This window comes from Triticum dicoccoides, chromosome 6B (genome assembly GCF_002162155.2).
Source record: "Triticum dicoccoides isolate Atlit2015 ecotype Zavitan chromosome 6B, WEW_v2.0, whole genome shotgun sequence".
NCBI lineage: Eukaryota > Viridiplantae > Streptophyta > Magnoliopsida > Poales > Poaceae > Triticum > Triticum dicoccoides.
This window is the reverse complement of record NC_041391.1, coordinates 261080826-261104947: the sequence shown is the minus strand read 5'-3', so window position 1 is coordinate 261104947 and position 24122 is coordinate 261080826.

Below are 24122 nucleotides of genomic sequence, written 5' to 3'. Positions count from 1 at the left end.
TGACTAGAGAGATGTCTGTCTAAGTGGGAGTTCTTAAGTAATATGATTAATTGAACTTAAATTTATCATGAACTTAGTACCTGATAGTATTTTGCTTGTCTATGTTTGTTTGTAGATAGATGGCTCATGCTGTTGTTCCGTTGAATTTTAATGCGTTCCTTGAGAAAGCAAAGTCGAAAGATGATGGTAGCAATTACACGGACTGGGTCCGTAACCGGAGGATTATCCTCATTGCTGCATAGAAAAGTTACGTCCTGGAAGCACCGCTGGGTGCCAGGCCTGCTGCTGATGCAACTGACGACGTTAAGAACGTCTGGCAGAGCAAAGCTGATGACTACTCGATAGTTCAGTGTGCCATGCTTTACGTCTTAGAACCAGGTCTTCAACGATGTTTTGAACGTCATGGAGCATATGAGATGTTCCAGGAGTTGAAGTTAATATTTCAAGCAAATGCCCGGATTGAGAGATATGAAGTCTCCAATAAGTTCTATAGCTGCAAGATGGAGGAGAATAGTTCTGTTAGTGAACACATACTCAAAATGTCTGGGTATAATAATCACTTGATTCAACTGGGAGTTAATCTTCCTGATGATAGTGTCATTGACAGAATTCTTCAATCACTGCCACCAAGCTACAAGAGCTTCGTGATGAACTATAATATGCAAGGGATGAACAAGACTATTCCCGAGCTCTTCGCAATGCTAAAAGCTGCGGAGGTAGAAATCAAGAAGGAGCATCAAGTGTTGATGGTTAACAAGACCACCAGTTTCAAGAAAAAGGGCAAAGGGAAGAAGAAAGGGAACTTCAAAAAGAACGGCAAGCAAGTTGCTGCTCAAGAGAAAAAACCCAAGTCTGGACCTAAGCCTGAAACTGAGTGCTTCTACTGCAAGCAGACTGGACACTGGAAGCGGAACTGCCCCAAGTATTTGGCGGATAAGAAGGATGGAAAGTGAACAAAGGTATATGTGATATACATGTTATTGATGTGTACCTTACTAATGCTCGCAGTAGCACCTGGGTATTTGATACTGGTTCTGTTGCTAATATTTGCAACTCGAAACAGGGACTACGAATTAAGCAAAGATTGGCTAAGGACGAGGTGACGATGCGCGTGGGAAATGGTTCCAAAGTCGATGTGATCGCGGTCGGCACGCTACCTCTACATCTACCATCGGGATTAGTTTTAGACCTAAATAATTGTTATTTGGTGCTAGCGTTGAGCATGAACATTATATCTGGATCTTGTTTGATGCGAGACGGCTATTCATTTAAATCAGAGAATAATGGTTGTTCTATTTATATGAGTAATATCTTTTATGGTCATGCACCCTTGAAGAGTGGTCTATTTTTATTGAATCTCGATAGTAGTGATACACATATTCATAGTGTTGAAACCAAAAGATGCAGAGTTGATAACGATAGTGCAACTTATTTGTGGCACTGCCGTTTAGGTCATATCGGTGTAAAGCGCATGAAGAAACTCCATACTGATGGGCTTTTGGAATCACTTGATTATGAATCACTTGGTACTTGCGAACCGTGCCTCATGGGCAAGATGACTAAAACGCCATTCTCTGGAACTATGGAGCGAGCAACTGATTTGTTGGAAATCATACATACTGATGTTTGTAGTCCAATGAATGTTGAGGCTCGCAGCGGATATTGTTATTTTCTCACCTTCACAGATGATTTGAGCAGATATGGGTATATCTACTTAATGAAACACAAGTCTGAAACATTTGAAAAGTTCAAAGAATTTCAGAGTGAAGTGGAAAATCATCGTAACAAGAAAATAAAGTTTCTACGATCTGATCATGGAGGAGAATATTTGAGTTACGAGTTTGGTCTACACTTGAAACAATGCGGAATAGTTTTGCAACTCACGCCACCCGGAACACCACAACGAAATGGTGTGTCTGAACGTCGTAATCGTACTTTACTGGATATGGTGCGATCTATGATGTCTCTTACTGATTTACCGCTATCGTTTTGGGGTTATGCTTTAGAGACGGCCGCATTCACGTTAAATATGGCACCATCAAAATCCGTTGAGACGACGCCTTATGAACTGTGGTTTGGCAAGAAACCAAAGTTGTCGTTTCTTAAAGTTTGGGGCTGCGATGCTTATGTGAAGAAACTTCAACCAGATAAGCTCGAACCCAAATCGGAGAAATGCGTCTTCATAGGATACCCAAAAGAGACTATTGGGTACACCTTCTATCACAGATCTGAGGGCAAGATTTTCGTTGCTAAAATCGGATCCTTTCTAGAGAAGGGAGTTTCTCTTGAAAGAAGTGAGTGGGAGGAAAGTAGAACTTGATGAGATAACTGTATCTACTCCCTTATTGGAAAGTAGTTCATCACAAGAACCGGTTCCTGTGACAACTACACCAATTAGTGAGGAAGCTAATGATGATGATCATGAAACTTCAGATCAAGTTTCTACTGAACCTCGTAGGTCTACTAGAGTAAGATCCGCACCAGAGTGGTACGGTAATCCTATTCTGGTAGTCATGTTACTTGACCATGATGAACCTATGAACTATGAGGAAGCGATAATGAGCCCAGATTCCGCAAAATGGCTAGAGGCCATGAAATCTGAGATGGGATCCATGTATGAAAACAAAGTGTGGACTTTGGTTGACTTGCCCGATGATCGGCAAGCCATTGAGAATAAATGGATCTTTAAGAAGAAGACTGACGCTGATGGTAATATAACTGTCTATAAAGCTCGACTTGTTGCAAAAGGTTTTCGACAAGTTCAAGGGGTTGACTACGATGAGACTTTCTCACCCGTAGCGATGCTTAAGTCTGTCCGAATCATGTTAGCTATTGCTGCATTTCATGATTATGAAATTTGGCAAATGGATGTCAAGACTGCATTCTTGAATGGATTTCTAGAAGAAGAGTTGTATATGATGTAGCCGGAAGGTTTTGTTGATCCAAAAGGTGCTAACAAAGTGTGCAAGCTCCAGCGTTCCATTTATGGACTGGTGCAAGCATCTCGGAGTTGGAATAAACGTTTTGATAGTGTGATCAAAGCATATGGTTTTATACAGACTTTTGGAGAAGCCTGTATTTACAAGAAAGTGAGTGGGAGCTCTGTAGCATTTCTAATTTTATATGTAGATGACATATTATTAATTGGAAATGATATAGAATTTCTGGATAGCATAAAGGGATACTTGAATAAAAGTTTTTCAATGAAAGACCTCGGTGAAGCTGCTTACATATTGGGCATCAAGATCTATAGAGATAGATCAAGACGCTTAAAAGGACTTTCACAAAGCACATACCTTGATAAAATTTTGAAAAAGTTCAAAATGGATCAGGCAAAGAAAGGGTTCTTGCCCGTACTTCAAGCTGTGAAGTTGAATCAAACTCAATGCCCGACCACAGCAGAAGATAGAGAGAAAATGAAAGATGTTCCCTATGCTTCAGCCATAGGCTCTATCATGTATGCAATGCTGTGTACCAGACCTGACGTATGCTTAGCAATAAGCTTGGCAGGAAGGTACCAAAGTAATCCAGGAGTGGGTCACTGGACAGCGGTCAAGAACATCCTGAAATACCTGAAAAGGACTAAGGATATGTTTCTCGTATATGGAGGTGACAAAGAGCTAGTCGTAAATGGTTACGTCGATGCAAGCTTTGACACTGATCCAGACGATTCTAAATCGCAAAGCGGATACGTGTTTTTATTAAACGGTGGAGCTGTAAGTTGGTGCAGTTCTAAACAAAGCGTCGTGGCAGGATCTACATGTGAAGCAGAGTACATAGCTGCTTCGGAAGCAGCAAATGAAGGAGTCTGGATGAAGGAGTTCATTTCCGATCTAGGTGTCATACCTAGTGCATCGGGACCAATGAAGATCTTCTATGACAATACTGGTGCAATTACCTTGGCAAAGGAATCCATATTTCACAAGAGGACCAAGCACATCAAGAGACGCTTCAATTCCATTTGGGACCAAGTCCAAGTGGGAGACATAGAGATTTGCAACATACATACGGATCTGAATGTTGCAGACCCGTTGACTAAGCCTCTCTCACGAGCAAAACATGATCAGCACCAAGACTCCATGGGTGTTAGAATCATTACTATGTAATCTAGATTATTGACTCTAGTGCAAGTGGGAGACTGAAGGAAATATGCCCTAGAGGCAATAATAAAGTTATTATTTATTTCCTCATATCATGATAAATGTTTATTATTCATGCTAGAATTGTATTAACCAGAAACATGATACATGTGTGAATACATAGACAAACATATAGTCACTAGTATGCCTCTACTTGACTAGCTCATTAATCAAAGATGGTTATGTTTCCTAACCATAGACATGTGTTGTCATTTGATTAATGGGATCACATCATTAGGAGAATGATGTGATTGACATGACTCATTCCGTTAGCCTAGCACTTGATCGTTTAGTATATTGCTATTGCTTTCTTCATGACTTATACATGTTCCTGTAACTATGAGAATTATGCAACTCCCGTTTACCGGAGGAACACTTTGGGTACTACCAAACGTCACAACGTAACTGGGTAATTATAAGGAGTACTACAGGTGTCTCCAAAGGTACATGTTGAGTTGGCGTATTTCGAGATTAGGTTTTGTCACTCCGATTGTCGGAGAGGTATATCTGGGCCCTCTCGGTAATGCACATCACTATAAGCCTTGCAAGCAATGTGACCAATGCGTTGGTTACGGGATGATGCATTATGTAATGAGTAAAGAGACTTGCCGGTAACAAGATTGAACTAGGTATTGGATACCGATGATCGAATCTCGGGCAAGTAACATACCGATGACAAAGGGAACAACGTATGTTGTTATGCGGTTTGACCGATAAAGATCTTCGTAGAATATGTAGGAACCAATATGGGCATCCAGGTTCCACTATTTGTTATTGACCGATAATAGTTCTAGGTCATGTCTACATAGTTCTCGAACCCGTAGGGTCCGCACGCTTAACGTTACGATGACGGTTTTATTATGAGTTTATAAGTTTTGATGTACCAAAGTTTGTTCGGAGTCCCGGATGTGATCACGGACATGACGAGGAGTCTCGAAATGGTCAAGACATAAAGATTGATATATTGGACGACTATATTCAGACACCGGAAGTGTTCCGGGTGATTTCGGAGAAAACCGGAGTGCCGGAGGGTTACCGGAACCCCCCCGGGAGAGTAATGGGCCTTATGTGCCTTAGAGGGGAAGAGAGAGGGGCAGCCAGGGTGGGCCGCACGCCCCCTCTCCCTCTGGTCCGAATTGGACTAGGAGGGGGGGCGGCGCCCCCCTCTTTCCTTCCCCCTCTCCCCCTTCCTTCCCCCTCCTAGTAGGAGTAGGAAAGGAGGAGTCCTACTCCTACTAGGAGGAGGATTCCTCCTCCTTGGCGCGCCCTCCAAGGGCCGGCCGGCCTCCCCCCTTGCTCCTTTATATATGGGGGCGGGGGGCACCCCATAGACACACAAGTTGATCTACGGATCATTCCTTAGCCGTGTGCGGTACCCCCCTCCACCATATTCCACCTCGGTCATATCGTCGCGGAGTTTAGGCGAAGCCCAGCGCCGGTAGAACATCATCATCGTCACCACGCCGTTGTGCTGACGGAACTCATCTCCGGAGCTTTGCTGGATCGGAGCCTGGAGATCGTCATCGAGCTGAACGTGTGCTGAACTCGGAGGTGCCGTACGTTCGGTGCTTGGATCGGTCGGATCGTGAAGACGTACGACTACATCAACCGCGTTGTGCTAACGCTTCCGCTTACGGTCTACAAGGGTACGTGGACAACACTCTCCCCTCTTGTTGTTATGCCATCACCATGATCTTGCGTGTGCGTAGGAAATTTTTTGAAATTACTACGTTCCCCAACACCTACACGTCAGGGAAAGGAGTGGGACATGAACAACGTGGTAGAGGGTCTTCACTTCTTCCACTTCTAGGCCGGAGACCACACGTAGTACTAGTGGTAGGAACGATACAAAGTGCGACCCGGAGAGAATGACATGTCTAGTTGGAAGGCCTTGGGCAAGACTACTAGCAATGCATGCATGCGTGACCAAGACCAATAAAAAACTAGTACATGCACGCAACAATTTAATGGACACTGTAATCTAAACATGGGATGGGGAGCTCTAAATTTGAAATTGAAACTTATAATATGAAAAATTTCAAAACAAATGAACAGGAAGAGAGGGAGTATACCGTAGGACATCCCATACGAAACAAGTCCCCTGGTTGTCACCGCGAAGATGCGGTTAGAAAGGAGCACAACGTCTTCGTACTCGTACGACAACAAATCGGCCGCAGACAACATGGTCCACCTTTTCCGCCATGTGCAGGGTTCGTGAAAGCAATCGCGATGTTGAACACCACGATGAGAGTGTAATTTTGGTTGGTGGATGACCTTATCAGGGCTTCCGAGATTGCTATCAGCTTCAATCTCACCGTGGTTCCATCATACCAATTAAGGCGATGGCCCGTTTCATGGCTGATCCCAATGTTGGACAAAGCTTCTATGGGAATGGTGTCACCGTTGTAAATGTTGTGGAAATTGATGTTGGTACCCTCCCGTACATATGCAAGCCAATCTCCACTCGCACCAAGCCTAACCTATGAAACAGTGGGCAGCGGGGGAATTAGGAAATGGACACGGAAGTAGTATTTAGAATGCATTTACTATGTGATCAAACTCATCAATTACCTGCCCATCGGACAAAATCCGAGTGCCCCTCAACATCGGCATCTCAAGGGGCGTCAACTTGCAACTATGGCCACGCTGCGCTGGAGAGACCCCCAAGGAAACAACCTCATGTGTTTCACGTAACATCAAGATGCATTTGTATGAGTAGTTTATCTTGTGAGATAAAAGGATGAACGAGGGAAGGCCTTATTTGCAAATGTGGAGAGAGGTGTGGGTATCCTTTTGCAAAATTGCCATAGTTTTCTTGGAAGGTGGCAGGCACACCATCATCACCAACTTTGTTTTTTATAATATAAATACTAGTAAGATGCCCATGCGTTGCATGGAACATCAAAGATGCATTTGTATGACACTACAAAAAAAGACACATCCGTGACATTTTGAGCCGAACGATTTTTTTTCTGTCATACTTATGACACTTCTATGACGATAACTGTCACAAAACCCCGTATCATCATAGATGTGGTGGGCTCCTACTTCTTTGACAAAAAATCATGATAGAAAATGGGCTTTTCATCCTGGGCAGGACGGAGACGCAGCTGCATGACATTCTTTGGGTCATGCATGACGAAAAAACCGTGGTAGAAGCGAGGGCGAGGAAAATATCGGGGAGTTCCCGGTTACGGTGGGTGGTCTGGGGAAGAGCAATGCGCGTTTCTCTCGTACACGTACGCGCGTGGGTGCGAGGCGTTGGGATCTAACTGAACCTGAGCGAGGCATCACCTAATTGAACCCGAGCGATTGCACTGCAGGCTACGCGTTACTAAACCCGAGCGATTGAACGATTCCTTCGCTACTGCTGCTAACTGAAGCCGGTCGATGTTGCCTCTGGATGAACAGCAAGCGTTGTTGGGGGGTTTGGATGAACAATTCCCGGTGGGGGTTGGATGAACAGGACCCCATGGTGTTGCCGCTGGATGAACAGGACCCCAATCAATCGAGCCGGTTGGGCGTGGATGAACAGGACCACATGGAGGGCTGGATGAACAGGACCCCGTGGAGGGAAGGTTGAACAGTAGCCGGTGGAGGGCTGGTTGAACAGTACCCAGTGGAGGGCTGGATGAACAGTAGCACATGGAGAGGTGGTTGAACAGGACCCTGTGGAGAGGGCTGGTTGAACAGTAGCCGGTGGATGAGTGCGCGGTGGAGGCTGTATGAACATGAGACTGTGGATGAACAGTTGCAGGTGGAGGCTGGAGGAGGTCGACGGTGGATGAACAGTAGCCCGTGGAGGCTGGAGGAGGTCGACGGTGGAGATGAACAGTATCCCGTGGAGTCTTGTTTTGCGGTATGCCACACCCCTCCCGATGAACAGGACCCCCGTTTCGACCGTAGCACTCCAACACAAGTTCGTTTAATCCGTTTTGCGGTACGCCAAACCCATCCTGATCAATAAGACACCACTTCGACCGTAGGAGGTCCAACATAAGTCCGTTTCCTCCGTTTGCGGTACGCCAGACCCCTCCCGATGAACAAGATCCCGTTTCGACCGTGGCCGGTCATTCACAAGGCCGTTTCCTCCATTCTGCGGTACGCCAGGCCTCATTTCCATCGACTGTTCCGTCCAAGACCTCCCGATGAACATGACGACGCATTTCGTTCTAACGCAGCCGGTTGGCTCCTCATGAACACGACGATGCACTTTCTCCGTTCTGACCCAGCCATGTACACGAGCCCTAGCCATACGTATGCGCGAGTAGGCGTTCAAGACCCCGCCGTATGTACGTACGTGGCTGTATTTACTTTCTTGCACCCTGGCCGATGTACGTACGTGTACATGCTATGTGCGCGCCTCTACTACAACACGTGCGCACATCTATATTGATACGTGCGTGCCTCTACATCGACCAGCATGTACGTACACGTTCGCGACCAGAATGACAACGCTATGTACGCTTCGACCAGGTGGGTCCCGACTGTCAAGCACTTCCTTGCGTGCAAAGATGTAGCTGGTGGGTCCCAGCAGTCAGGGGCGAATCATTTTTTTGCCTGTAATATGGACGCACCTCCTTGCGTGCAAAGATGTAGCTGGTGAGTCCCAGCAGCCAGGGGGAAACATTTTTTCGCGAAATACGGTGGCCCGTTGCTATGTCTCGAGCTTGCGTTGGTTTTCCCTGAAGAGGAGAGGATGATGCAGCACAGTAGCGTAAGTATTTCCCTCAGTTTTTGAGAACCAAGGTATCAATCCAGTAGGAGGTCACGCGCAAGTCCCTCGTACCTGCACAAAACGATAGCTACTCGCAACCAATGCGATTAGGGGTTGTCAATCCCTTCACGGTCACTTACAAGGGTGAGATCTGATAGAGATAATATTTTTGGTAATTTTGGTATAAAGATGCAAAGTAAAAAGTAAAGGCAAAGCAAGTAAATAAAGTGATGGAGATTGATATGATGAGAATAGACCCGGGGGCCATAGGTTTCACTAGTGGCTTCTCTCAAGAGCATAAGTATTCTATGGTGGGTGAACAAACTACTGTTGAGCAATTGACAAAATTGAGCATAGTTATGAGTATATCTAGGCGATGATCATGTATATAGGCATCACGTCCAAAACAAGTAGATCGAAACGATTCTGCATCTACTACTATTACTCCACTCATCGACCGCTATCCAGCTAGAGTTAAGTTAAAAACAGAGTAACGCCGTAAGCAAGATGACATGATGTAGAGGGATAAATTCATGCAATATGATAAAAAAACCCATCTTGTTATCCTCGATGGCAACAATACAATACATGCCTTGCAACTCTTTCTGTCACTGAGTAAGGACACCACAAGATTGAATCCAAAGCTAAGCACTTCTCCCATTGCAAGAACTACCAATCTAGTTGGCCAAGCCAAAAAGGATAATTCGAAGAGACTTGCAAAGATAACTCAATCATACATAAAAGAATTCAGAGAAGAATCAAATATTTTCCATAGATAAGTTGGATCATAAACCCACAATTCATCGGTCTCAACAAACACACCGCAAAAAGAAGATTACATCGAATAGATCTCCACGGGAGAGGGGGAGAACATTGTATTGAGATCCAAAAAGAGAGAAGAAGCCATCTAGCTACTAGCTATGGACCCGAAGGTCTGAAGTAAACTACTCACACTTCATCGGAGGGGCTATGGTGATGATGTAGAAGCCCTCCGTGGTGGATGCCCCCTCCGGCGGAGCTCCGGAACAGGCCTCAAGATGGATCTCGTGGATACAGAAGGTTGCGACGGTGGAATTAGGTTTTTGGCTCCCGTTCTGATCGTTCGGGGATACGTAGGTATATATAGGAGGAAGGAGTATGTCGGTGGAGCTCCGAGGGGCCCACGAGGTAGGGGGCGCGCCCTCCACCCTCGTGACCTCCTCGGAAGCTTCTAGGAGTAGGGTCCAAGTCTCCTGGATCACGTTCGGTTGGAAAATCACGATCCCGAAGGTTTCATTCCGTTTGGATTCCATTTGATATTCTGTTTCTTCGAAATACTGTAAAAGGCAAAAAACAGCAATTCTGGGCTGGGTCTCTTGTTAATAGGTTAGTCCCAAAAATAATATAAAAGTGGAAAGTAAAGCCCAATATAGTCCAAAACAGTAGATAAAGTAGCATGGAGCAATCAAAAATTATAGATACGTTGGAGACGTATCAGGCATCCCCAAGCTTAATTCCTACTCGTCCTCGAGTAGGTAAATGATAAAAAAGAATTTTTGATGCGGAGTGATACTTTGGCATAATTTCAATGTAAATCTTCTTAATTGTGATATGAATATTCAGATCCGAAAGATTCAAGACAAAAGTTCATATTGACACAAAAATAATAATACTTCAAGCATACTAATCAAAGCAATCATGTCTTCTCAAAATAACATGGCCAAAGAAAGTTCATCCCTACAAAATCATATAGTTAGGCTATGCTTCATTTTCGTCACACAAAGATGTTCCCAACTTCTATACCCCCGATGACAAGCCAAGCAATTGTTTCATACTTAAATAATCTCAAACTTTTTCAACCTTCACGCAATACATAAGCGTGAGCCGTGGATATAGCACTATGGGTGGAATAGTATATGATGATGGGGATTGTGTGGAGAAGACAAAAAAGGAGAAAGTATCAAATTGACGAGGCTAATCAATGGGCTATGGATATGCCCATCAATTGATGTCAACATGAGGAGTAGGGATTGCCATGCAACGGATGCACTAGAGCTATGAATGCTCAACAAAAGAAAACTAGTGGGTGTGCATCCAACTTGCTTGCTCACGAAGACCTAGGGCATTTGAGGAAGCCCATCGTAGGAATATACAAGCCAAGTTCTATAATGAAAAAATTTCACTAGTATAAAAAGACAACTTATGAGACTCACTACATGAAGAACAAGGTGCTACTTTGAAGCACAATATATGAGACTCACTACATGAAGAACAAGGTGCTACTTTGAAGCACAAGTGTGGAAAAAGAGATAGTAGCATTGCCCTTTTTTTTAATTTTTTGGGCCTTTCTTTTTTTGGCCCTTCTTCTTTTTTGGGGCAATGCTCTAATAATGATGATTATCACACTTCTATTGATTACAACATAAGGATTACAACTCGAAGCTTAGAACAAGATATGACTCTATATGAATGCCTCCGGCGGTGTACCGGGATGGTGCAATGAATCAAGAGTGACATGTATGGAAAATAATGCATGGTGGCTTTGCCACAAATACGATGTCAACTACAAGATCATGCAATGGCAATATGACAAAAGTAATGCATGTCACGATGATGATGGTGGAAGTTGCATGGCAATATATCTCGGAATGGCTATGGAAATGCCATGAAAGGTAGGTATGGTGGCTGTTTTGAGGAAGATAAAAGGAGGTTTATGTGTGATAGAGCGTATTGTATCACGGGATTTGGATGCACCGGCGAAGTTTGCACCAACTCTCAAGGTGAGAAAGGGCAATGCACGGTACCGAAGAGGCTAGCAAAGGCGGAAAGGTGAGAGTGCGTATAATCCATGGACTCAACATTAGTCAAATGAACTCATATACTTATTGAAAAAATTTAGAAGTCATCAAAAATCAGGTACTACGCGCATGCTCCTAGGGGGATAGATTGGTAGGAAAAGACCATCGCTCGTCCCCGACCACCACTCATAAGGATGCACAAGCCAGGTACACTTCATGTTTCAAATTTGTTACATAACTTTAACCATACGTGCATGCTACGGGACTTGCAAACTTCAACACAAGTATTTCTCAAATTCATAATCACCCAACTAGCACGACTTTGATATTATCACCTCCATATCTCAAAACAATTATCAAGCATCAAACTTATCTTAGTATTCAACGCACTCAAAAGAAAGTTTCACATATCTTGAATACCAAGTATATTAACATTAAGCAAATTACCATGCTATTAACGACTCTCAAAATAATCTAAGTGAAGCATGAGAGATCAAGTTTCTTTAAAACAAATCCTCCACCGTGCTCTTAAAAGATTTAATTGAGGCACTAGAGCAAAAATTATCACGCTCAAAAGGATATAAGTGAAGCGCTATGAGCAAAACTATCAAGCTCAAAAGATATAAGTGAAGAACATAGAGTATTCTAACAAATTTCAATTCATGTATGGCTCTCTCAAAAGGTATGTACAGCAAGGATGATTGTGGTAGACTAACAAGCAAAGACACAAATAATACAAGACGCTCCAAGCAAAACACATATCATGTTGGTGAATAAAAATATAGCTCCAAGTAAATTACCGATGGAAGTGGACGAAAGAGGGGATGCCTTTCGGGGCATCCCCAAGCTTTGACTTTTGGTGTCCTTGGATTATCTTGGGGGTTCCATGGGCATCCCCAAGCTTATGCTCTTGCCACTCCTTGTTCCATAATCCATCAAAAGAATTCACCCAAAACTTGAAAACTTCACAACACAAAACTCAACAGAAATCTCGTGAGATCCGTTAGAGAAAGAAAACAAAAAACTACTTCAAGGTACTGTAATGAACTCATTATTTATTTATATTGGTGTTAAACCTACTGTATTCCAACTTCTCTATGGATCATAAACTATTTTACTAGCCATAGATTCATCAAAATAAGCAAACAACACACGAAAAACAGAATCTGTCAAAAACAGAACAGTCTGTAGTAATATGTAACTAACGCAAACTTATGGAACTCTAACAATTCTACCAAAATAGGAAGTCCTGGACAATTTGTTTGTTGATCAGCAGCAAAAATAATCAACGCAAAATCATGTTCCTGTGATTTATCATAACTAAATTCGTGTGCGCAAAGTTTCTGTTTTTCAGCAGAATCAAATTAACTATCATCGTAGGTTATCCTATAGGTCCTACTTGGCACAAACACTAATTAAAACATAAAACCACATCCAAACAGAAGGTAGATGGATTATTTATTCCTAAACAGAAGCAAAAACAAAAAAACACAAAATAAAATTGGGTTGCCTCCCAACAAGCGCTATCGTTTAACGCCCCTAGCTAGGCATAAAAGCAAGGATAGATCTAGGTATTACCATCTTTGGTAGGCAATCCATAAGTGGCTCTCATGATAGATTCATATGGTAATTTTATTTTCTTTCTAGGGAAGTGTTCCATACCCTTCTTTAAGGGAAATTGGAATCTAATATTCCCTTCCTTCATATCAATAATTGCACCAATCGTTCTAAGGAAAGGTCTACCAAGAATAATAGGACATGAAGGATTGCAATCTATATCAAGAATGATAAAATCTACGGGCACATAATTCCTATTTGCAACAATGAGCACATCATTAATTCTTCCCATAGGTTTTTTAATAGTGGAATCCGCAAGATGCAAGTTTAGAGAGCAATCATCAAAATCACAGAAATCTAGCAAATCACATAAAGTTTTGGGAATAGTAGAGACTCTAGCACCCAAATCACATAAAGCTTGAAACTCAAAGTCTTTAATTTTAATTTTAATAGTAGGTTCCCACTCATCATAGAGTTTTGTAGGGATAGAAACTTTCATCTCAAGTTTTTCTTCATAAGATTGCATCAAGGCATCAACAATATGTTCGGTAAAAGCCTTATTTTGACTATAAGCATGAGGAGATTCTAGCACGGATTGCAACAAGGAAATACAACCAATCAAAGAGCAATTTTCATAATTAAATTCATTGAGATCCAAAATAGTGGGTTTAGCAACATCACGGTTTCTATTTATTTCAATCCCACTTTCATCAATTTCATCATCAAGATCTAGAAACTCCAAATTCTTAGAACGCCTTCTAGGTAAAGGAAGATAATCTTCAGATTCATCAAGATTCATTTTGCAAAACAAAGATTTAATGGGGGACACATCAATAACTTTTAGATCTTCATCTTGATTTTCATAGGAATTCGGTTTAGTGGCCATCTTATTGACTAAGGTAGCTTGCATATCCGAAATTTCAGCGGTCATCTTTTCAAGACGAGCAATTTGGGCCCTTATACCATCAAATTCTTTAGACATATCATCGAGTTCTTTATTCATAAAGCTCATAAAACTTTTTTGTTCCTTAAGTTCGTTTCTAAAGAAATTATTGTGCTCAAATTGCAAAACCATAAACTTTCTAACATTGCTTTCGATATCCTCTAGCCTTTTAAGGTGAAGGTCACCAAATCTAGGTAGAGCCATCGCAACAAATAGGCAAACTAACACACGAGCAAACAAAGGACGAGGAAAAGGCAACGGAAAGAGAGGAGGAGATTGGGAAAGAGAGGGCAAATAAAACGACAAGGGTGAAGTGGGGGAGAGGAAAACGAGAGGCAAATGGCAAATAATGTAAGCCTCCCCGGCAACGGCGCCAGAAATCCTTCTTGCTACGTCTCGAGCTTGCGTTGGTTTTCCCCGAAGAGGAGAGGATGATGCAGCACAGTAGCGTAAGTATTTCCCTCAGTTTTTGAGAACCAAGGTATCAATCCAGTAGGAGATCACGCGCAAGTCCCTCGTACCTGCACAAAACGATAGCTACTCGCAACCAACGCGATTAGGGGTTGTCAATCCCTTCACGGTCACTTACGAGGGTGAGATCTGATAGAGATAATATTTTTGGTAATTTTGGTATAAATATGCAAAGTAAAAAGTAAAGGCAAAGCAAGTAAATAAAGTGATGGAGATTGATATGATGAGAATAGACCCGGGGGCCATAGGTTTCACTAGTGGCTTCTCTCAAGAGCATAAGTATTCTACGGTGGGTGAACAAATTACTGTTGAGCAATTGACAGAATTGAGCATAGTTATGAGTATATCTAGGCGATGATCATGTATATAGGCATCGCATCCAAAACAAGTAGATCGAAACGATTCTGCATCTACTACTATTACTCCACTCATCGACCGCTATCCAGCATGCATCTAGAGTATTAAGTTAAAAACAGAGTAACGCCGTAAGAAAGATGACATGATGTAGAGGGATAAATTCATGCAATATGATAAAAACCCCATCTTGTTATCCTCGATGGCAACAATACAATATGTGCCTTGCAACTCTTTCTGTCACTGAGTAAGGACACCGCAAGATTGAACCCAAAGCTAAGCACTTCTCCCATTGCAAGAACTACCAATCTAGTTGGCCAAACCAAAAAGGATAATTCGAAGAGACTTGCAAAGATAACTCAATCATACATAAAAGAATTCAGAGAAGAATCAAATATTTTTCATAGATAAGTTGGATCATAAACCCACAATTCATCGGTCTCAACAAACACACCGCAAAAAGAAGATTACATCGAATAGATCTCCACGAGAGAGGGGGAGAACATTGTATTGAGATCCAAAAAGGGAGAAGAAGCCATCTAGCTACTAGCTATGGACCCGAAGGTTTGAAGTAAACTACTCACACTTCATCGGAGGGGCTATGGTGATGATGTAGAAGCCCTCCATGGTGGATGCCCCCTCCGGTGGAGCTCCAGAACAGGCCTCAAGATGGGATCTCGTGGATACAGAAGGTTGCGGCGGTGGAATTAGGTTTTTGGCTCCCGTTCTGATCGTTCAGGGATACGTAGGTATATATAGGAGGAAGGAGTACGTCGGTGGAGCTCCGAGGGGCCCACGAGGTAGGGGGCACGCCCTCCACCCTCGTGACCTCCTCGGAAGCTTCTTGGAGTAGGGTCCAAGTCTCCTGGATCACGTTCGGTTGGAAAATCACGATCCCGAAGGTTTCATTCCGTTTGGACTCCGTTTGATATTCTGTTTCTTCGAAATACTGAAAAGGCAAAAAAACAGCAATTCTGGGCTGGGCCTCCGGTTAATAGGTTAGTCCCAAAAATAATATAAAAGTGGAAAATAAAGCCCAATATAGTCCAAAACAGTAGATAAAGTAGCATGGAGCAATCAAAAATTATAGATACGTTGGAGACGTATCACCCGTCCGGTGGGTCCCTGCTGTCAGGTGGAGGAATAATTATTTTGCGCGTAATAAGGAGGCACTTCCTTGCGGCTGCCGTGGACACAGCTATCAGCCTCTCCACATACAGTACTCTTCCGATGGAAGTCGTTCCTTGACCATGTTGACCACGCCGCGCCGAGAGCACCAGGGCGGCGGACGACGGCCAGACCTAGGAAGGGGGCGACGCGGAGCCGGGAAAGACACGGCAGAGGATGCTCACGCAGAGAGGAGTATGAGGGTTCACTGGTTTGGCTGTGGTGTGAGGTTGCCATCACCGCAAAGGGGGTGTGGGTGAGTAGAGGGATGGCCTGGCCAGCGGTGGGAGTAGTAGGGGGCGGTGAGGCCTCCGCGGCATCACAGTCGGCCACGCGAGGCAGGAGCACGTGGCACGACCAGCGCTAGTTTTGGCGGTTGGAGCAAGAAGACCAGAGGTTGAAGAAGCACTACGACCGTTGGATGGACATCGTACGGTCACTGGAGCTAGAATCGTTCATATTGACTAAGTTGACAAAGCCCCCCGTCCCAGTCAACTTAGTAGGCCCACAAGTTAGCCTCCCACTATGGTGGGTCCTAGCTAGCAGGGGGTATTCGTTTTTTTCTGCGTAATAAGGAGGCACTTCCTTGCGTGCGAAGATATAGCTGGTGGGTCCAACCTGTCAGCGGGGGGAACTTTTTTTCGTGAAATACAAAGGCCCTTCCGGTGGGTCCCAGCTGTCAGGTGAAGAAATCATTATTTTGCGCACAATAAGGAGGCATTTCCTTGCGTGCGGCCGTGGACCCAGCTGTCAGCCTCTCCACGCACAGTCTAATTATGATGGATGTTGTTTGTTGACCACGTTGACCACTCCGCGTCGAGCGCATCCAAGGTGGTGGACGACAGCGAGGCCCCGGACAGCAACGTGCCGGAGATGGGAAGACGCGGGAGTAGAGTCGCAGACGAAGAGGTGTACGAGGGTTAACCGGTTCTGGTGCGGTATGGTTTGGCAGCCGATGGAAAAGAACAGGAGGTGTGGAGGGGTGGAGGGATGGCCTGACCAACCGTGGGGTAGCGCTTCACAGCGAAGCGTGCTAAGCAGAGTTGCTAGCAGCAGGAGGCGGGAGTAGGTGGTCCCGGCGGCGCTGGAGGAAGAAGACGAGGGATTGAAGATGGATGTCGGTCGTTGGATGTAAATCCAATGGCTAACGATGTCAGAATCATTTGTTGACTAAGTTGACAACGACTTGCGTTGGCTTCGACCTATTGGCCCACATTTCAGGCTCCAAAACTGTGGCACGTATTCAACCCATTTTTTCCGAATTTACAGTCTTTTTTTGCAGGGTAGAATTTACAGTCAATTTGATCTTTTTTTAGAATTACAATCCATTAGCTGGGATGGGTGAACAAATAATGTAGCGTCCATGCGTCCCATTCAATTTTTCCTAAAAAATTACAGGCCATTTGCACTTCCTCGAAAAACACGAGTTTGCTTGGCCGATTCTAATTATAATGTTGGGTTGGGCACAACAATGTTATCAAAAAATAAAAAAGGGCTTAGTATTTTGTTATAAATATATTTAAATAATAAGTGATTTATTATTATATTGGTCCTTAAATCTTACCAAGCTTTTGTACACAATCACCAGGAATGTTGTTGCCAAAAAAATCAATGATTTTATTGTTAAGAAATAATTTTTATAAGTTAATAAGATGTGGGATATTGTTTTCTTACATATTTAAGTATCTGTTAAATATACTAGTGGACCCGTTGCGCCAAATGGCGTAGAGGCACACTAAAACCATGCCCGCGATGAAAAAAATTCCATGGTTAATTGTCGTCTAATAGAAAACACGGTGGATTGTTGTGTGCAATGATATGAATATACACATTTTAACTTAATAGTACAGAGTCTTATTTAAAACAAAATATATGCCTTGGCAAGCACGTATGATAATAAATGAAATATCATTTAGCCAAAAATATGGTGTGTTGTCGTGTACAATGATATATATATAGACACACACACATTCTTATTTGGTGGTATAAAGTCTCATTTTAAATCAAGTTTCCGACCGGTGCTGTTGATCCCATGCTCCCTGACTAGCACTCGGTGTTAGGCAAGGGAAAGTGGAGGAAGAAGGATCCAGGAGTGGATCGAGGCGCCACCAACCACCAGGTCGCACCTGACCTCGCCGGTGGGAAGTGGAAGAAGAAGGATCCAGGAGTGGATCGAGTCGCCACCAACCACCAGGTCGCACCTCACCAACACCGGCCAGTGACCCTCTCCTGTCCGCCGTCGGGCCTCTAATGTGCCCGTTGCGCCAAATGTCATAGAGATCCGCTGAATCCATGTGCACATTAAAAAGAAAACCAATGACTTAGTTGGTTTAATTGTGGGCAAAGAGATGGTAACAAATTTAACTCCCTTTAATAAAAAAAGAATGGTGGGATCTATGTTGTTTCCATTCTTAGGGGTCTATTCAGAACTATGCAATCCGTGTGATCCTTGTTGTTTTCGTCATCTTTTAAATCTCGATTTCTTATATTATCATCATTCAATTTCGAGTCCACTAAAATAATGATAGCCAATTTTGTTATAAAATCTATCATATGATCATGTAACATATTAGTCAGAGTTAGTTTTGAAACTTAGAGAAAATACCTCCTATGAAGTACTCCATAAACTTTTTTCACATACCACAAGATGACCTACACAATTATGGAACTTAAATATATTCAATAATTCTTTTTATTAATTTTTATAGATACTTATTTTTTTTAAATCATCAAATGACCATGAGCCCTGGTGATAAAAGATATCGCACCCACAAAGGTGAATGGAACATGCCCGATAATAAATAATGGATATTTTTATAGAAGAAAAATTAATGGATTCTTTTTATTTGGTATAGAAGGATTTGGTTTGGCTCCAGCCGACCAGGTACTTCCCACCGCCTAAGCCAGTTTTAGAGGGAAAAGTAAATCGGACTACTCTCACTCATAATCTGGTCACTGCCTAATCTATATCTATATTTATACTTACTAGTAAAGCAAGTTGCGTTTCTTTAATTTTTTTATCCGTTCACCACTAAAATATTTTTTGTTTCTATTCGAGGTGATACTAAACTTTTGTGCTCCGTCTGTTACCAAACAAAAAGTGATTTGTGGAGAACTTCGTACGTGGGCCGCGCGCCCAATGGCCCAGTAAAGTCAGCCCTTTTTTCCTGGCCACGCAGCAATAAAACAAAAGCTATTTTACGCTCAATGCGGCATATAGTTATAGCTACGCACAGGATGACCAAGACACAGTGGCCCATTTTCGTTCGTGTTTTCTTTCAAATTTTCCTTTTCTGTTTCTTATTCTTTTTATTTCCTGTTTTCTTTTATTTTTTCCCATTGCAAGTATATTTTTAATTGTTTTCTGAAATTCCACAATTTTCAAAAATGTTTGCAGTTTCAATTTTTATTCACAATTTTGTAAAAGTTAAGAATTACAAAAATTTGTTCCTATTTAAAAAAATGTTTCTATTTTGTGTCGTGCCAAAATATGTTCAAAGTTTAAAAAATATTCACATTTTAGTAAAATGTTCGGATTTTCAAAAAATTCATGATTTAAACAAATGCATTTAAAAAATGTACCAAATTCGAAAAATATTCTTGATTTACATAGAGGTTAAAAAATTGAAAAGAATGTTTGCATTAAAGAAACACATTTTCTAAAATTCTTTTGCATGTTTAACACATCTTCCCATTTAGAAAAATTGTTCACGACGTAAAAACATTCATATTTTTATAAGAATGTTCATGTATTTAAGAAATATATGCAAATTTCGGGAAATGTTCTTTTCAAATTTTTTATTCTTGCTTGTCCAAAAATGTATGGAATTTTCAAAAAATGTTCAAAATTTGGAAAATGGTTCAAGTTGCCAAGTATATTTGGTAGTTCATGTTATGAATTCCAGAATTGCGTTCCTATTTAAAAAATGTTTGAAAATTTTAAAATTTTGTCATTCTAATTTATTTTCAAAATTTTAAAAATTATTCGCATTTTTGGAAAATGTTTGGGTTTTCTAAAATTTGTTCAAGATTTAAAAATGTTACAAATTTGAAAAATATTCTTGTTTTAGTGATATGTTCAAAAATTAAAAATAAATTTTGCATTACAAGACACATTTTCTCAATTTCTTCCATATGTTTAAAACATGTTCCCGTTGCCAAAAAAATCACAACTTAAAAAACGTATTTTTATAAAACGTTCATGCTTTTAAGAAATGTTTGTTAATTTCAACAAATGTTCCGTTCATTTTTTATTCGTCTTTCTAAAATGTGTGGAATTTAAAACAAAATCATAATTTGGAAAATTGTTCACGTTGCCAAGTATATTTGGCATTTCATAGTTATTAGTTTTTAAAAGTTCAAAAAAAAGTTTTGAATCTGACATTGCATTAGCTTCTTTAATATTAACGCTAACCATTGGTTAGATAAGCGCATTTGTTTGAGTGTCTCGAAACATGTGGTCGGGTCTTTGAGGTCGTCAGTTCGATCAGTCCCATACTGGGCCTGCTCCGCATCCGATGCATCAAGCTAAGTCGGCTTGTTTAGAATAAGGAACACCATAAATTATTGACAGTGGTAGCTTCCATGCGTCAATAAAAGAGAATATGATGATTAATTATAACTGAAACAAATTATGGGCACGAAGCCAATAAAAAAGAATATATTGGTTTGGTTCTAATTAAAGGGTGCCATGTTGAACTAGAGAATATGAACATGTGGGGGTCTTGATCCATTCTTATATTAAGCTAGTATAGTATTAAAAATACATCAGTTATCCTCTCCATCGCCCCCTCACATCTCTCCCATTCCCCATTCTCACATCGCCAGCTCCCTCCCTTCATAACCGATGGTCCCATGTCAGGCCGCCCCTTCCCTTTGTCACCGTAGCCGGCCCGAGCTTCGCAGCAACTAATCCTCCCGTTCATGTCGAATCTGGACGCAAAGGTGGTCGAGGAGGCTCTCGAGCTTGGCATGCTCGCGCCAGCTCTAGGTGCCGTCGGGGGGCAGACGCGGAGGCGCGGGCCTCACACGCCCCTCCTCTGCCCTGCTCCTTCTTCGAATCCAGTCGCCGAACTGCTCGAGGAGGCGCTCGAGCTTGGCATGCTCGCTAGCGACTCCCGACCCCTCCGTCCTCCTGATGCCCTCGCTGTCGCAGCCATGAGCCTCTCCTCCCGCACGATCGTTCGGGTCCAGGTAAGTCTCTCTCTCCGACCCCGCAGCCTGCTCCTTCCGGTAAATTCGGTTTATCACAGGTGCATCGCCTCACTGAGAAATCGCCATGAATGTTCCCTTTGAAGACTGCAAAACTTGTTCTGTTATAGGTCTTTGTTAGATAAGCTGACTTAACTGAGTACTCCCTCCGTTCCAAAATAGATGACTCAACTTTGTACTAACTTTCGTACAAAGTTAGTATAAAGTTGGGTCATCTATTTTGGAACGGAGGGAGTATTATTCTGCTCTAGATTGCTACATCTTCTCTTCAAAGTCATGGTTCTTAATTTTGCATCATGTGTGTGGCAATCTGGATTCATCAAAAGCTCTGAATCCTTTCCTGATAGTCTTAGTGTTACCATACAGTCTTCCCTGCCAAACAATAATCGTTGGAAACAAGAAACATAAGAGGTTTTAGATGCTAATAATAATAATATGCTACAGGAATACAAGAACTGAAAAAATAACCGAGATGAGATGAACCGACTAATTATTGAGCTTGTAGTACAAATACCAACTACAAACGCCTTGTCACAGATTATAAGGAAATATTTCGTCAAACGTATAGTACAAAACCAAATACTCTATAGAAGCATATAGATAGAAAGGCTCAATGGCAATGGGCATATCTGCAGCGGAGCCGCAACCTCAAGCATTGTTGCTATACTTATTTGCACTAAAAAGGATAGAGAGTAACCCTTGTGCATTGAGGGATACACTAAAGTCAATTATGTGCCTCGGCTTGGTTTGTGAAAAAGGAAAAACCAATTATTTATGTGCTTAACACACCAACAAAGCAAATGCAGACTCCACTACATGTCAATAGTTCCAGAAAAAACAAAAATCTAATACGATATTTAATTGTAAGCATACAACAAATAGTATCACTCAGAATTTGGTGTTGACTTTTCTCAAAACAGAAATTTCCAACCTTTCAAACCTTTTAAAATTACTACAAAGAGTATCACTGTTTAAGTTTCTAAGAAAAGTTGAGAACTGTGGGTTCAACATGAGAATAGAACTTACAAACAGCCACCATGGCAAGGATAAGGAAGTGATCATTTCAAGGAGAAAACTTTGTCTAGCCTTATATTTTATCATGTTGAATTTTGAAAAGGTTTTTTTGTTATTATGTTTTTCACTATGACAGCATGTTAACGCCAGGATAAAACCAACACGACCAGTGAAGCAAGGATCATGACATCACATATTTACATAGGATATAAAACAAATACAGAAGAGGCAGCTACAAAGGAAAATAAGAAACCTTCATCCGGTACAAAGAAGCAGCAACCTCCAAGATATACGCCCTTCAAAACAAAATAGAACTCATTAGGACAAGGAACCATGAAAACTGTTCAGATGCTCTGCAGCTAGCATATTAGTCTATTAAAAAGCCATCAATCGTGCTTCTCAGATGCTCTGCAGCTAGCATATTAGTCTATTAAAAAGCCATCTATCATGCAATGAGCAGTCTAGTTGATGGTCAGAACATGAGCTTCGTTTCTTATGAGACATCAAGTCCATCTTTGTAGATGCCTGACAGAGTGGCCTCCTTAATCCATAGGATGAGCATTTTAGGATTATTTGGAAACCACCTTCACAAAATTCACCCATGGATCTGTAGGTTCAGGGTGTTAACTACTTTTATATTTTTTTACTTTACTTTGTGCCAAAAAGGACCATTAAAACTGGACAGGACGAGCGATATTGGATTCAAGCAACCACTTACACAAAATCCACCTTTCACAAAATACTGGACCAACGAGCGGTTTGTAATTTTAACCGATAGATTGAGTGATTTAACTACTTATATAGCCTTTCTGACAAAACCTTGTGATGAAAACGACCATTAATACTGACCAGACACGAGTGATATTGGATTCAAGCAAAACACATTTTCGTAGCTATAAGCAATGCCACTCACCTTAACTTCAAAGGTAGCACCGACAAGAAATACATGCAAGATCAACAAGAGCACCAATTTCTAGCAGCAGCAAGAACAAACCACCAGTTTCTAGCAGCAGCAAGATGAATGAGAAGAAAAGGTGCTCGTTATGAGATAGGCATTTCATCAAATAACAGGAAAATGCGGGAAAGGCACCTCACCTCAAGGATGAAGGCAAGAACTCGTAAGAGTGGGAATGCAGAATACACGAGCAACAAAATAAACCCACAGATGGAGAAAACAAAGTTAACAATGTGAAGTAAGAAGATGGCGATGAAAAGAACAGCCAGGTAAGAGAGGACCAGGAAAGAGTCCGATCCTCAGAATGTAATTACTGGTTTCGAGGAGGGTTCACAAATGAAGTGATTCTCTCCTTATTACCGATTTCAAGTGTGGGCCAATGAACCCCACCTGCAGTTGTTCTAGGCATGCTCAGCTGTGGAGTGTCCACGCTCCTCCTGTTGAGAGCCTGGGAGGAGGGAGATACAACGCACAACAGCTCTAGGACAAAGGAACAAAAACCTCTTTGTTTCAGCAAAACCTCTGTGTAAACAACTTCGTTTCCAAAACACATCATGCCTACACTAACTAATCAGGTAGCATATGCAAATTTTTAAGCATACTATATTCAGATATGACATTTGAATATAAAAACTGAAAATTCTGTACAGTAGACAGTTTCTAAGAATTTCTGCCTCGGAGGCTTGTATCTTCAATTCTTAAATCAATTAGTTGTTAATTTGTTGTTTTATAACTAATTCAGTAAGAGTTTTTTTTTTGAGTTGACTGGATTATCTGCCGATGATATGATCGTAGTAAATAATATATGTTGCCTATG